Source organism: Salvelinus sp. IW2-2015, linkage group LG5, assembly GCF_002910315.2.
Source record: "Salvelinus sp. IW2-2015 linkage group LG5, ASM291031v2, whole genome shotgun sequence".
NCBI classification, from domain to species: Eukaryota; Metazoa; Chordata; class Actinopteri; order Salmoniformes; family Salmonidae; genus Salvelinus; species Salvelinus sp. IW2-2015.
In genome coordinates this window covers 9787146-9800172 of record NC_036844.1, presented here as the reverse complement: position 1 = coordinate 9800172, position 13027 = coordinate 9787146, and the positions used below count along the sequence as shown (strand labels likewise).

The 13027-nt window shown below is 44.3% G+C and overlaps 1 pseudogene; it reads right to left on the bottom strand.

Moving 5' to 3' along the window:
• Positions 1–8230, bottom strand: part of LOC111964487 (myocyte-specific enhancer factor 2C-like) — a 37357-nt pseudogene extending 29127 nt beyond the window's left edge.
• Between the last annotated feature and the right edge of the window lie 4797 nt (positions 8231–13027).

The following is a 13027-nucleotide window of genomic DNA, read 5'->3' as shown; positions in this document are numbered from 1 at the left end:
ATAGAACAGATTAAGATGTAGTTTACACACACACACACACACACACACACACACGCACGCACACGCACACGCCACGCACAGCATCACACACACACACACACACACACACACACACACACACACACACACACACACACACCTGCTTTTAATCTTAAAACAGATTATTAAACTCAAATGAATGTACATTTTCAGAGTAATACAATCTCCCTTCCCTAGAATACACAGGGCAAACAGTATGAAGTATGAAGTGTTGGTCTGTAGCTCACTGGTGCACTGCAGTGGAAGCTCTTGGAACTGCACTTGTTTACCAGTACTGTGCCGTTTCGGATGGGTGGATGGACTTACGAAATGTCCTACAACTCTATAGCAGGAGGCTACTTCTCTCTGCTCTAACCCGCTCTGCAGTTCACACACCGACACGCACACACACACACACAGCCACACAAACACTTGCCCACACCCGCACACATATACTGTACACAAAAGCAAATAGCCCGTCTCTGGGGAGTGTTTTCACTGCAAATGTGTTCCTGTAGTGTATGTCTCATGGGGGTCTAGTTTAGTTGTTAGTGGTCTAGTGGAACGCCCAGTACGTTACACCTGCTATTTATAATGGATGAGCCTTAACCTTTTGTTGTGTTACAGGAAAAACAGCTGCGCAGTCGTCGTTCTGCTACTACAGGACTATACACCCCGAGAAAAGATGCTGCTGCGTTTGTAGGCATCTCACCTGACAAGCCTGCTGTCGTCGTTCCCTGTCACTCCCATCACTCAGGCTGACACGCACAATGTAATCTGCCTGTTATTCATGTGAGACAGGCCTCTGAACAACAAAGGCACAGTCGTCCCGGTAGCATTTTTTATACAACAATGAAAGTATGTCTCTGCAAAACTCAGTATAATATGTGGAGATATTTCAAAGAATGCTTTCATGCTTTGAAGGGGCTCCCGAGAGGCGCAGCGGTCTAAGGAACTGCATCTCAGTGCTTGAGGTGTCACTACAGACACCCTGCTTCGATTCCAGGCTGTATCACATCCGGCCGTGATTGGGAGTCCCATAGGGCGGCGACACAATTGGCCCAGCGGCGCCCGGGTTTGGCAGTTGTAGGCCGTCATTGTAAATAAGAATTTGTTCTTAACTGACTTGCCTAGTTAAATAAAGGTTAAAACCTTGTTCTCTCCTCCATCCCTTCCCTCAGAGACACACACACAAACACTCATGTGTATGTGGCATGTAGCTCCCTCAGACACAGCTGTGCTTGGTTCTGAGGCCAGAGTGTATGGCAGTGTTAGGGCAGTACCACCAGAGATATTTTAAGCTCTGATTCACTCCAGAATTTCAGTATGGACACGCTGAACTGCAGTGATAGCCAGGCAGACAGTGACTAACATTAGCTATGGAATTGTTGCAGTTTAATTGTATACAGTAGTTTGGCATCTAGAATCTACACCACAAACCCTGTCTGTCAGAGATGTGACATAGCAAATTATACGAATATGACCAAGAGACTGTTAGGACGCAAGGGACCGTAACGACGCAAGAGACCACAAGCCAAAGGCTACTTATGGTAAATACAGTCATCCTACTGTACTGCATCACACAGTAGACTGTCAGCCATGGTTATGACTGAAAGACCAGTTTTATAACAAGATGCATTTGTTCAAGGTCATTAGGAATAAAGCTAGAAGTAACCTAGAAACAAAGTTTAAGTATCATAGGGTCAGAGGTCAGAGATCATAGGCCAGTCAGAGAGGTGATGGGGGAGGGGCAGGGAGAGCCAAGATGGAGGGCCAGTGACCAACCGTTACAGATCCACAAAACATTGTAGACTTGCTTAAATACAGTATATTTACACCACCATTGAATGTTGAACTATATAGCTTGCTAAAAGTACAGCATAGGAGTATAAGAGTGAATTTCAACATTTCTGTCTTTTTTCATGGTCAAATTATAACTTCATATCTTTCTGTCTCTCTCTCTATCCTGGGCCAGTCCTGATTGACTACTGCAGCTGTGGCTGTACTTCTCGCTATGGTCGGACAGGCAGACACAGACAGACAGGCAGACCAGGGGAACCCAACCACACACAGAGGTGAGAGACGCTTGACTTTGGGAGGCATTACAAGTCCTTTAGATTTTCCTTTATAGTCTCTTGTCAGCAGATGAAGCCATACCACCGACTTTACCATGAGAAAACACCATAGAAGACATTTATGTTTTTGTGTTCATTTGCAGTGCGCTCACACACTTTCCCATAGACAGCACACACTCTCAAAAGCGCTCTCGCACTCACAAACTCTTGTTTGATCATGTGGCACACACTCCTTTCTGCCCAAAACTAAACTAAATTGAAAGCTATGAGTCAGTAAGAGTTTGCTGTGCGTCACACACACACACACACACACACACACACACACACACACACACACACACACACACACACACACACACACACACACACACACACACACACACACACACTCACCAGTGCTGCTTGTATTATCTTCCCCAGGAAGGTTCCCTACAGCTCCAGCTGTGGGTCAGATCACTCTATCCTTTAGCTCAGAAAAGAAGGGATGAAATGGAACAAAGGAGTAAAAGAGGACTAGAAGAAGGTATAAAGCCAGACCAGCTGGCTTAGAGGAGAAAACCCAGAGACCTGGGTGACCGTGTTCGGCTCAAAGCTACCAACTGCACACTGAGAGGAAAGAGACATAACCAGCCCCCAGCAGCGCCCTCAGACACACACACACCCTGTGACCTCCCTCAGAGGCGTCATGCCCATAGTGGGCACAGGGGCACGTGCCCCCTCAGATTTGTCCTTTAAAAAAAATATATATATATATTTTAAATGTGTTTCTCTGTAATACTTTCTACTAGCCACCTAGCAATTTGTGGCAGTAGGTAGCCTAGCGATTAGAGTGTCGGCCCAATAACCAAAAGGTCGCTAGTTTGAATACCCGGGCCAACAAGGTGAATCTGCCAATGTGCCCTTGAGCAAGGCACTTAACCCAAATTGTTCCAGGGTCACCGACCCTGTCCGCTGACCCTGTCCGTGACCCCACTTTCTGAGGGTGTCTCAAGAGGAGTTGGGATATGCAAAAATGTCCAATTCCCACATGTGTATAATACACACTATTCATTATTATAATCATTTTATGAAGTTGGCTTTAGCTAGCCCAGATAGGTTCCCAATCTCCTAATCTCATTACTAGCTACCAAGAGATAATTTCATTATATCACTCGAGCTAGTAGCTAGTTTGTCTAACTATCTTAGCTGGCATGCCTCCTGGCAAGGTTGGTAGACTTTAGAAAAGCAAGCAATTAATAAATGCACTGAATAAGACTCACATTCCTTTCGATCTTTTACCCAGATTTGAGCGGAGATGCAGAGAAGCATATTTTGTTTCTTTAAAAACACACCAGTAAGGAGGATACAGACAGCCCAAGAGGTCCGCTTAGATATGCAGAGAAAGAAACATATTTTTTACATAGAATTAAGCATAATGATTATGACTCTAGGTTCAGGTGTTTGAAAAATGCAAAATTGTTCAACGTGGCCGTCCTCACGTACTTTGTGCCCCCTCAGATTTTGGGGTGCATGACTCCCCTGACCTCCCCAGTGCGTTCTGGCTGGGTGTCTGAGGCCGAGGTTTAGTCACCTGTCTCTGTCATTCTGGGTATATTTAGCTGTGAGGTGTCGCTAACGCTGCCTGCCTGTGTATGTGTGTGTGTGTGTGTGTGTGTGTGTGTGTGTGTGTGTGTGTGTGTGTGTGTGTGTGTGTGTGTGTGTGTGTGTGTTACTGACACTCAGGCCTTTGTAGGCCTTGGCATAAGAGCCCAGGATTACTGGTCTAAAGGCCTATGGCTCTTCCCATTACAGAGAAAGATGGTTGGAAGAGAGAGAGAGATCAAACCCATGAACATGGCCCGGATTTCCACACACTGAGCATCTGCTAGGCCGAGGCTTAGTTTTAACCTGCCCACTGCTCTCAGATCACTACAGATGAAGGAAGGGAGAGAGAAGATGAAGCTACTAAATACACCTATAAAGTTCCTATAGGGTTAGTGTGAGGATACAGTGGGTTCTTGAAGACCAAGGATAATACACAAACAAACACACACAAACACAATGATAACAAATAGTGGGCAGCACATTGGTCTCAGCTGTGGGAATCTCTGTATGCATGAGAGCTCAGGTATAAACCTACTCTATAGCTGATGGGAAGTTACACCTTCACAAGTTTAATGGCTTCTCCACACTGTTGACTTTACTTGGCCACTACCTGCTGACTTGACAGATTCACCAGACACACACACAGACCCAGTCTGGAATTGACCATATATTGTACAGCTCGTATACAGTACAGTCCTGAGATGGTGAATGATTAGCCTTAATCTAAGCAGTCCTGAAGTCTGTCAGTCTGAGAGTTCAGCTCAGGTTCAGTTTGTTGTTATAATAAAACATCAACAGATCCAGGCCATTACTCTCAGTGGTGGAAAATACCCAATTGTCATACTTGAGTAAAAGTGAAGATACCTTAATAGAAAATGACTCAAGTAAAAGTCACCCAGTAAAATACTACTTGCGTAAAAGTCTAAAAGTGTTTGGTTTTAAATATACTTAAGTATCAAAAGTAAATGTAATTGCAAAAAGTAAAAATGATTTTAAATTCCTTATATTAAGCAAACCAGACGGCACCATTTAATTTTTTATTTTTTTTATTTACGGATAGCCAGGGGCACACTCCAATAGTCAGACGTAATTTACAAACGAAACGTGTGTTTAGTGAGTCTGCCAGATCAGAGGCAGTAGGGATGACCAGGGATGTTCTCTTGATAAGTGCGTGAATTGAAACATTTTCATGTCCTGCTAACCATTCAAAATGTAACAAGTAGTTTTGGGTGTCAGGGAAAATGTATGAAGTAAAAAGTACATTATTTTCTTTAGGAATGTAGTAAAGTAAAAGTTGTCAAAAACATGAATAGGAAAGATACCCCCCCCCCCAAAATACTTAAGTAGTACTTTAAAGTAGTTTTACTTATATACTTTACACATCTGATTACTCTAACAAGTTAGCTGACAGACTTGTGTGGGTGGCTGTTTTGCAGGTGCGTGCGTGCACTTACTAGACGGCCCCTGACAGACAGATGCCCCTGATCCACCACCCTCCAGGAAGTGAAGAGAGGGAGAGAGAGAAATAAAGAGGGAGAGAAGAGAAAAGAGTGGTAGAGAAGAGAGGGGAGATAATAGAGAAGGATGAAGAGAGACTAGAGAACCGAGAGGGATATCTGAGGTGAGAGTGTGGGTGTTATTGTGTGAGGGGCGGGCAGAGGAGAGGAAGGGGTTGGTCTCTCATCCAGTAATAATATTTTCTGGAGCTCTCTGCAAAACATCTGGTTCTCTTCAGACAAGCCTTATTGCTACTGACACTACTTATTTGTCTTTCACCCACACCTCTCCCACCTACATGCACACGTATACACAAGTACACACACGTGCACACTGCACTCACACACGAGTGTGTACCCTCTGTCCCCTCTCAGTTGCTTTTGGCTGGAGACTTGTTTCCCATAGAGTTGCTGGTTCAAGCCTCGTTCCGGCTGTTTCCCCTAAATTGTTACGCCTCCTTCACAGACCGGATGGCACTTCATGTTCTTTTCCTATAGAAAACCCTTGTGTGGCTATTTGATGGGCCGTGTTATGTTTTAGTTATGAATGAAACGGTCAAACAAACTATAACTGTAATAAACCTGTGGTGTAGCAATGTTGTAGGTTTACTGGCAGAGTGTAGAGTAAAATCTCTCTCCTCTCCTGCTGTTTCCTGTCTTCCAAACCCCCTCTTTACCCTCTTCTGTGGGGGGCGTGATAAATGGCCACAGAAATCAGAAGTGCTTGCAATGGATTAATCAGTGAAGAATATCACTGCCTGTACATACCATTATCCTTCCAGCAGTATACAAGATGTAAAAGTTTAAAATGCCAGTTACTGAGACAATGGCAACTAACTAAATATGTTTTAGTTCACTGGAGAATGCAGCTGGTCTGGCACAGGGATTATGGGCTAGAGTTGTGTTGGGCTAGGCTGTGGGGCCCTGTAGGGTTGGGCTGGGACCAGCGGAGAGCCCTGTGCTACGTGTTTGGGTTGGGCTGGGACTGGGGCTTTGGTCCAGATATGAGATGATGTGGGGTAGGGCTGAGGCTCCACTCCCCAGAAGATAGTGTTACTGTGAAAGCCATGAGCGAGTGGAAACTAATCTACCCTTACCAAGCTGCCTCGCATAGCTGACAGTCCATGCTACATCTCTGTGTATGTGTGTGTTTCACCAGCTGCTTGCGTCTCTTCCAGTCAATGGTGTTTAGAAAATAGCTTGAAAAACCCTTACTTATAAGTACAGCTCAATTCATGCAATCAAGCAGGGACACACACACCAAACACACGTCTAAGTGCAGGAGGGCATCTCAACAATGAGCGGGGCACCTTTGAAGTGTTGTTAGCTCTATCCTGGGTCAGGCTGGGTCAGTCATAACAACTGACTGGAACAACAGCCATCAAGGCCACGACAGGTGGAAACACATGACAAGGCTATAGGCTGGGGCTATACGGGCCATTTTCCAGGACAAAGATTAGAAACCTATTCCTGGAATAAAACACTTTCGATGGAGATTCCAGAACTGGGCTTATATCTGGGAAATATCGTACAAAAACATTGACGAGCTAGTTTTGAGCCAGCTAAATTCTGGTCATTCTAAGGTGGAACTCTGGGTACCGGTATTCTACCGCAGAATTTGGGGTATTCTCCATCTCCTGTGGAATCCTGGCCATCCTCCTGCCAGGTCAGGGGTCATGGTTCTCACCTGTACATTCCTGTAGTTGTGCAGATATGCAGCTTGCTACAGCCACGTGTCATGATATTAATGAATGGATGGTTCATTTTACTGTCCACCAATAGTTACTTCGATTTTTAAAACAGTAATTACCTAATATTGGCGTAATAAATAGGCTTTGGTTTCATTTAGATTCATTGACACAAGTCCAGCGTCACTACTGTATGTGCCACTTGGTACCGGGTAAGTACCAATTGTGTTGAAATTGTTCTAGGTAAATACCAGAATGTTTCTAGAGATTTGCCATGTAAATACAAAGTACCAGCTTAAACCGGGCTGTAAAATAAAGTGTTACTGAATTAATAAAAAAACGTATAAGCCTTACATTAATTCCTCTTGCATGTCAAGTTTTCAAGTGTGTGTGTGTCGCTCTGACACCTAAGGCTAGAGGAAAGGGAAGTCCAGGCTAGTACCATGCATTCACACTGATCCATCAGCCTCCCAGCCCAACAGCATAAGGAGAGCCACAGGTCAAGCTGTCTGACCTATCCTGACGCTGGCTCGAGGGGAGGGGAGTGACCTTAAACAGTTCCCAGGTGTCGGAGGTTAAGTGTTGTCACATGGCCAGCACAGCCCACCTAATGACTGACAGGTGTCGAACTTTGACCCATGTTACCATGGAAACAAGGTTTTAAGCCACATCACGGACATGAGCATCACTTCTCGTAAGAACAAAACACAAACAGGGCAATTTGTCTGTTTTAAAGAGAGACGTGGGGTTTTTCCCTCTAAAAAGTCAAGCAAATGCCCCAGTAATTGGGTAATTTGGGAAAATGAGAACAATGTGATATTGTGCTATAGAGAGTACAGTCAATTACCAATTACCAATTACCAATTACACTTTACAGCCGTGGTGATGGGATATACCTGTAGCTAAAGGCTTTCCCAGTCCAAAGGGTGTTGAGGGGCATGTGAGGGAGGGGAGATGAGAATGAGAATAGGGGGATAGTCACCCTAACCACCCCTGTTGATTGTCTGTCATCACCATAAAGGTATCTGGTATAGATCCCTGCGCAGCAGCGAGCGAGTGTATTAGTCATTTAGCAGCCACTCTTGTTCAGAGAAACTTACGATCCGTGCATTCAACTAAAGCACAGTAAAATCATAACCACAACCCGAGGTTCTGGACAGGTCCATTCTCCCAATCAGTAACAGTGTAACTGCCAGTCACTGGGTAGAGCAGAGGGACAATATGACATATTTTTAGAGTTCTCATCAACTCCGATAATTACCAGCAGGACAAAGGAGTGAGGGGGTAGCTGGGAGGGTAGAGTGGAGGGGGTCGGGGGGGTTGTAGGGGGAGTGGGATGAGCGTTAAATGCCCCCCTGCATTGGCACATGCTCACTGTTGGGAATAAAGGGCAAACTGGTCGCGGACAGAGTACACTCAGCAGCACATCACACACACACACACACCGACACAACACACACACACACACACACACACACACCACACACACCACACACACACACACACACACACACACACACACACACACACACCACACACACAACACACACACACACCACACCACAAAGACTCCAGAAATAAAATACCCCAGCAACTCCCCAGTTACAGCCTCGCCATCTCCCCCCTGGTGGTTTACAACAACACACACAACACCACACACACACACCACACACACACACACACACCACACACACACACACACACACAAACACACACACCACACACACACACACACACACCACACACACACACACACACACACACACACACACACACACACCACTGGCTTTAGAAACCTCAAACCCTCCAATTACAGGGAGGAAACTCCAAGAATCCTCCACCCTGTCATCATCTGATTGGCTGGGTTTATTACCTAAGCAAACTGAGACTAACTATGGGACTGAAACCAAAAGTAAATCGCACAAACTCTTCATCTAAATCAGCCTGCCTGGAGTTTTGGCTGAAACCAAAATATGAGGAAGCATTGTGGTGTCAGGCTGAGTTGATTTGAACTCTCAGTGTAATGTATTTATTGTGCAGGGGCGTAGGCATGGGTGGGCCTGGGAGGGCACAGGCCCACCCACTAGGGAGCCAGGCCCACCCACTAGGGAGCCAGGCCCAGCAAAAGCACATTTCTGCAGCCCCCACCCCACCAAAAAATGTCTGGATATGCCCCAGTTATTGTGAACTTCTTTCAGTGGAGGCTTCTCAGAGGAATAAGGGGAGGACTATCAACCTCAGTGAATTTCATTAAAAATATATATTTTTAAAATATTTAAAAAATTGTACTTTAGATAAAACTGAACAAAATATAATCACGTCACCAAATAATTGATTAAAACACTATTTTGCAATGAAGCTCTACAGTAGCCTCAACAGCACTCTGTATGGTAGCACCATGGTGTGGCCGAAGGGCAGCTAGCTTCCATCCTCCTCTGGGTACATGGACTTCAATACAAAACATAGGAGGCTCATGGTTCTCACCCCCTTCCATAGACGTACACAGTAATTATGACAACTTCTGGAGGACGTCCTCCAACATATCAGAGCTCTTGCAGCATGAACTGACATGTTGTCCACCCAATCAAAGGATCAGAGAATGAATCTAGTACTGAAAGCATAAGCTACAGCTAGCCGGCGCTGCAGTGCATAAAACGTGGTGAATAGTTGACTCAAAGAGAGAGAAAGACAATAGTTGAACTGTTTGAACAAATAATTTTCTTCCCAAATGAAGGAGAAGCAAGAGAGAGATAGTATTTCTTTTTCAGTTTCACTTACTTAGCTAGCAAATGCAGCTAGCTAGTTTAGCAGACTCAAACAGAGATGTGCTATGTTAGCTAGCTGGCTATGACTATCCAACGCAACACTAGAACTCTTCCAAGTCAAGGTAAGCTTTTGGTTTGACAAATTTATTGCCATTGGGGACCGCCGGTGTAAGTGTAACCGATGTGAAATGGCTAACTAGTTAGCGGGGTGCGCGCTAATAGCGTTTCAATCAGTGACGTCACTTGCTCTGCGACCTTGAAGTAGTTGTTCCCCTTGCTCTGCAAGGGACGCGGCTTTTGTGGAGCGATGATTAACGATGCTTCGTGGGAGGCAGTTGTTGATGTGTGCAGAGGGTCTCTGGTTCGAGCCCAGGTAGGGGCGAGGAGAGGGACGCAAGCTAAACTGTTACATTGATGCTGTTGATCCGGGTCACGACACCAGTGATAACTGATGTTAATCGTACTCTCCTTGCGTTGTGTTTAGTTCAAATAAACCACCCCAGCCAGTGGTCCCAGTTGAACGTTATTTATTACCTGTAGTTAAATAGAAAACAGCACGTTAGTTGTGCAGGGCTTAATGATGTTGATGGCTGTCGATGGTAAAATCCCTTGCATCACATTTTCATACTGGGCATTAACAAAATACAAAAATACAATACCAAATATAACATGTGTAAATACCTGTTGTTAAATAGGAAACAGCACGTTAGTTGTGCAGGGCTTACCGGTATTGATGGCTGTCGATGGTAAAATCTGTAGCATGAAAACAACTGTGTTAGCAGTGAGCTTATGTGACCATTACATTGGTGCATGCTAGCTAACGCACTTATATACAGCAATCATATACCAAAGCACATCCCAGAAAGCCCCTCAATCCCTAACAGGTACCATATACCCACACATGAATAAATCTAAAATGTACAGCAAACTTGTACACATTGTAAAATAGAAAAATAGAAAAAAGTATTCAGAACGTGACCTACCCCTTGCATCACATTTTCATACTGGGGAGACCTGACGTTCGCGATCTCCCCCTATCTGCAAGCGGGGCCAATAACAACANTCAGAACGTGACCTACCCCTTGCATCACATTTTCATACTGGGGAGACCTGACGTTCGCGATCTCCCCCTATCTGCAAGCGGGGCCAATAACAACATGCCTTATTGTCATCGGAATTGAACCAACCAATAAGAATGTTTGAACATTAAATACACCTTTCTTTAGAGGCAAGTGGAAACATAACCAACCCTGTTACATTAGCGCTTAACTGCTTACTGACTGGAAACGGAAAGGGGGATACCTAGTCAGTTGTACAACTGAATGCATTCAACCGAAATGTGGACTGCCCACTGTAACGCTACTGAATGATTGTAGTGGGTTTACTAACACGTTAGTTCTATTAGCTATGTTGACTAAGACATTACTTTAGTGAATATGGTGACAACGATGTAGGCTGTGTGTAGCGGTTATGATATGGTTTGGCTTGGAATAGGTTTGTAATCTTTCATTCATAGGCTAGGTTGTAGCAACCTCATGATGTGTATATGGACAATTTGAGCATCATGTAGTAGCCTGGAATATGAATGAAAGTCATCCAATATGCTGTAACAGAAATAAGGCCATGCTCATGAACAACGCTCCATCATCTTAAACGCCACTGACTTCTTTACTGTGTATCACTTCTCTAACATGGCTTCCTTTTCAGGTTCAGGTTTATTTTTATAACTCATCTTTACATAACAGGTATGATATATGATGTTACAGCGGTTCTGGCCTCACTTACCATAGACACACAGCTGTCGAGTGAGAAGCCCAATTTAAAAAAAATGTATTTAACCTTTATTTTATCAGGTAGTCATACTGAGACCAAGGTATATTTTACAGATGAGCCCTGAATGCCAGACATTACGGAAAATACACACACAATATAAATACAAAATGCAAGCAGAAAGAAAAACACTGTCATAAAATAAAAACACATTCATCAGTAAAAAAGGTCCTCAATCAGCTTTCTGAATTGCCTTCGAGGCACCAAAACATCACATTTAAGAACATGTTGAAGGTTGTTCCACAAATAAGCTGCAAGAAAGCTAAAAGCTTATTTACCTAACTCAGTAGAGACCAAAGGAATTTCCAGTTAGCCATCCCTGAGACTGGGTATGGTGTTGTAACTCATATGTCAATCTCTGGTCCAATGTAAGTGTTTGAGATATACAACACTTCCCTCTAGTGGTTAAAATGCAGAACAACAGACAGTCACACTGACAGATAGACCAAACCATTGTTTTTGAACATTTAACCTTTATTTAACTAGGCAAGTCAGTTAAGAACATATTCTTATTTACAATGACGGCCTACCCCAGCCAAACCCAGACGACGCTGGGCCAATTGTGCACCGCCCTATGGGACTCCCAATCACGGCCAGATGTGATGCAGCCTGGATTCGAACCAGGTATTGCAGTGACGCCTCGCACTGAGATGCAGTGTCGTAGTTGTTGCATCATTGTGAAGTCGGCACCAAGGTTATTATAGTAAACGAAAACTGAAACTAATCAGAAAAAAACTATTTCAAAAACTGAAATAAAATAATTAAGAAACCTGTTAGCAGTCACCTTCCCCCTCAGGCATTTTGCCTTTTTGAAAAACCTGTAAAACGGTGGCAAGCATCCACACAAGAGAAAAGTTGATCATTCTACAGTAGCCTACCCCTGTCAGTCAACTGATCAATGCATCCTATGCACTGTAGCCCTATTAATAAGGTGGTAACACAGACCATTCAGTGCTTCAGCCATAGCCACAGGAAGTAGCAGTGCTGAGGGAGCTGCAGCACCCCCTGAAAATCAGAATTAAAAAATATTAATAAATAAAATATATACACTGCCCAAAAAAATAAAGGGAACACTTAAACAACACAATGTAACTCCAAGTCAATCACACTTCTGTGAAATCAAACTGTCCACTTAGGAAGCAACACTGCTTGACAATAAATTTCACATGCTGTTGTGCAAATGGAATAGACAAAAGGTGGAAATTATAGGCAATTAGCAAGACACCCCCAATAAAGGAGTGATTCTGCAGGTGGTGACCACAGACCACTTCTCAGTTCCTATGCTTCCTGGCTGATGTTTTGGTCACTTTTGAATGCTGGCGGTGCTCTCACTCTAGTGGTAGCATGAGACGGAGTCTACAACCCACACAAGTGGCTCAGGTAGTGCAGCTCATCCAGGATGGTACATCAATGCGAGCTGTGGCAAGAAGGTTTGCTGTTGCTGTCCAGCGTAGTGTCCAGAGCATGGAGGCGCTACCAGGAGACGGCCAGTACATCAGGAGACGTGGGAGGCCGTAGGAGGGCAACAACCCAGCAGCAGGACCGCTACCTCCGCCTTTGAGCAGGAGGAG